The following is a 3,799-nucleotide window of genomic DNA, read 5'->3' on the forward strand; positions in this document are numbered from 1 at the left end:
TTTGATCATGCCTTTCAGCTAGTTCAAAATTTTTTAAATTATCTCTCCTTTATTTTCTAGCTCAGTTGTTTTGCCAATGAGATATTTCACATTGTCTTCTAATTTCCCCTTCTTTAGTTCTGTTTTATATTTTCTTGATTTCTTATAAAGTCATTAGCTTCCATTTAGTCCATTCTAATTTTGAAGAAATAATTTTCTTCAGTGAGATTTTGGACCCCCTTTTCTATTAGGCCAATTCTGCTTTTTAAGGCTTTCTTCTTCTCACTTAATTTTTGGACCTCTTTTGCCATTTGATTTATTCTATTTTTAAAGGTATTATTTTCTTCAGCATTTTAAGGGTCTCCTTTAGAAAGCTTTTAGTTTTTTTTCATGATTTTCTTGCATCACTCTCATATCTCTCCCTAATTCTTAGTCTACTTGTCTTGCTTGATTTTCAAAATCCTTTTTTACCTCTTTCATGACCTGAGGCCAATTCATAATTTTTCCTTGAAGGCTTTTGATGTAGGTGCTTTGACTTTGTTGTCTTCTTCTGGTTGTATGTTTTGATCTTCCTTGTCCTTGTCACTAAGAAAGTAAGATTCCATTGTCAGATTGTTTCCCACTATTTACTCCTTTTCCCAGACAATTACTGGACTTTTGAACTCTTTGTTAAGTGGAGAGTGTACTGCCGAAAGCGTATGTTTTTTTTTTTTTTGGCAACTGTTTTCAAAGATATTTCTAGGGACCTGTAAATTTCCAATTTTTCCAAGGTGGTATGATCAAAGGAGCAGTGGTTATTCCTCTCCTGGCCTGTGCTCTGGTCTGTGAGCAGAACAAGCACTCTTTTCTGCCTTGGACTATGAGGAGGATACCCTCTCCTCTGCCCCATAAGATCTGCCACACTAACACTCCTTCTTGCCCTAGGAATGCCTCCCAGGATTATGACTTGGATCCACTCATGGCTAAAGCAATAGAATCTTATCTAAGAGCCAGCAAAGAGATCCCTACAATCCCCCTATGATCTGCCGCTCAATTTCCCCATGGTCTATAGGCTGAGATCTCCTAAAGCAGCTGCTGCTGTGGCAGTAGCTACCACCACCCTGGGGATGGGGCTTGGGCTGGGGCCTGGCCATGCTCCTCTCTCCCAGGGGAGAGATCTTTCCTATTGACCTTCAAAGCTGTCTTTTGCATTTTGGGGATGAGAGGTCTGGAAAATGCTATAGCTACTGGTGATTCAGATCTCTAAAGCCCTGTCTGTGCCAGTATAGCCCATGCTGGACTGTGTTCCTTTCCCAGTGCAATATTAATATATTATATTATATATTGATATGAATGCTTCCCTTGGCCACACATATTTATGGATAGATTAATTATTATGCAGCCTGATTTAACTTTAAAGTTTCTTCTAATCAGGATATATGGAAGGAATGGTCATAATTACTACTGAAAGACAAAAGAGAAAATAGTTTGAGAAGGCATGGTAAAACAAAAAAAGAAATTGCCTTTTTGTCTACTGTCCAAGGTATTTAACTGGACATAAAACCTATATATAAACACATGTGGAGCTCTACACATTAAGACCTGTGGTCCACCCATTTTGTGTCATGATTCCTTGTTTGTCTCTCTTTCATACACATTCCCCATAGAGTTCTGCACATAGGAGGAGCTCGAATCAAGTCTGTATAAATGCCTGCAATACTTGGCATCCATCAATTTGATCTTCAAAGTACACTTCTCACATTTTACAAAATATCAAGTCCATAAGTAATGAATCAGATCTCCCATTGCTATAGTTCCCTCTGCTACAACTCTAGTTCTTTAGCAATTTCCTTTAGTCCACCAATGAGGTATTTGCACCTCTTTATGAGGTAATTGGTATCATATTTGTCCAGAAAGAGCAATCAATCAGAGGATTTCAAAGAAGTTTAACCTTTCTACTGGCACGTTAGAGTTTGTTGGATTTTGAGTAAAAAGCCAACATTATAATCAATGTGAAATGAAAACCTCTTGACCCACTCACACAGGTGAAAACAGATGTCATTAGAGGTTCCACAAAATTCTGTGTCTCATTTCTTTCTTTCTGGTGTTTTTAAAATAGGATATCCAATGTTTTTAGGAGCTCTAGGGAGTCCTTGGTAAACATGGCCTCTGTTAAGTTAAACTTGACATTGAACTGCCATGTTGAGGTTCCCATAGGGTATTCTGCTTGCTCATTCATAAATGTAATGCAAGCTGAATTATCGTTAGCAATTTTACACCAAATCTCAAATTAGTACTGATAGCCAGCATTACTTCTTAATTCTCCAGTGGGTCTTGTAACTGCTCCTGGAAAATCGGTGTCCATGGCAACATTATTATACTTCTGTATAGCAACAAATTTTCTTCATCTTATTATACAGGTCAAAAGCCCAACTTCACATATTCTTTGGCTATGATCTGCAGTCACTGCTCTGCAGGTGCCCATGTAGTTGCCTTGTCTTTGCCATAGAGTCAAACTGAGCAGAAGCACCATCAACACCTCTTGCCAGTCTAGGAGAAAATGGCATGAGAATCCCTTAGTGCCATTTCTCACAAGTCCAGCAAGGTGCTGCAACAGACTTATGCTTTAGAGATATCAATCAGGCAACTCTGTGAAGTGTGTTTGGAAAAAAAGCTAGGCCTAGACATAAGGAGGTCAATTAGAAGGCTAATTTACTAATCTAGGAAAGAAAAAGTGAGGATCTGCATGTTGGATTTCCCAAGGTCAATTCAGCCAACTCTCCTCCTCCTCCTTTGAAATTCTGGACCAAATTCCTTGATCATTTGCAGCATCTCTGTTCATTATATATAAATCCATAGACAAGATCAATAGTTTATCCATCTGCTTACTTATCATAGTCTAAATAATTGGCTTTCATTACTTGGATATTTCTATATAGATAACTAGGTCAAACTCTTTTGAATAGCTGTTTATCATATCCAGGAATCTCTGTTACTCTAGGTTTGATGGAGCCCGCGCAGTCATCCCTAAAGAGGAATATCTGCCAGATTTCACTGTCTAATGGAAAGAAAACAAACACATGCAATATGGTTTGATGTACAATATGAATGACAACTGTTATCTTTTGCTCTCCCTTTCACATACTAGGTATTCCCACTATTATAGATTACTCACTGTTGTCCATTCTTATTCTTTTCTCTCCCATCCCCAAGTCTTGGTGTTTAAATTGAATTTAATAGCATTCTTTCTAAGATGCTATCTCCTCCCCAAAGCCTTCCTTGATTCCCCACAACTGAAAGTGAATTTTCTCTCTTTTTTTCCCTAGTCTTCTTTGAATTAACCTCCTTCTGGCTTGTACCACAGTTCTTTATGAAGATATTTGTCCATTTATCCCCAACACCACCACTCACAAACACTTTACTACCCTTATATCATAATCTCCTTTAGGGTAGAGTCCAAGACTTATTTCAGCTTTTTAGCCCCACCGCTTAGCAAAGAGTCCCTATTTTTTTTAATTTTAATCAAATGTATTATCATCTCACTCCTCATCTTCCCTTCTAATACTAAATAAGACGACAACTGGTAACAACTCTTCATAGAACTTTCAAACTTAATTTTTGGATGTTTTTGTTTTGATCTTCAAGTTTTTATGAAAATCCTCTCTAAATATTTAAGCAAGAATTTGAGACATAATCTGCTACTTATAGTCTGTCCAATGCCAAATATAGTGGAAGGGATTCTTACTATTTTCTTTAAGTCTCAATCCTATAAGAGAAGCAAAAAAGTATAGTTGAGAAAGGCAACAACTAAAACCTCAACCACATTTCAAAGAACTTGGTT

The 3,799-nt window shown here is 37.4% G+C and overlaps 1 pseudogene; it reads right to left on the bottom strand.

Moving 5' to 3' along the window:
• Positions 1 to 1,355: 1,355 nt before the first annotated feature.
• LOC138170885 (CCR4-NOT transcription complex subunit 7 pseudogene) lies at positions 1,356 to 2,197 on the bottom strand (annotated as a pseudogene).
• Between the last annotated feature and the right edge of the window lie 1,602 nt (positions 2,198 to 3,799).

Source organism: Petaurus breviceps, unplaced genomic scaffold (genome assembly GCF_028583685.1).
Source record: "Petaurus breviceps papuanus isolate PSGF00001 unplaced genomic scaffold, PetGlider_PUasm1.0 40, whole genome shotgun sequence".
NCBI classification, from domain to species: domain Eukaryota; kingdom Metazoa; phylum Chordata; class Mammalia; order Diprotodontia; family Petauridae; genus Petaurus; species Petaurus breviceps.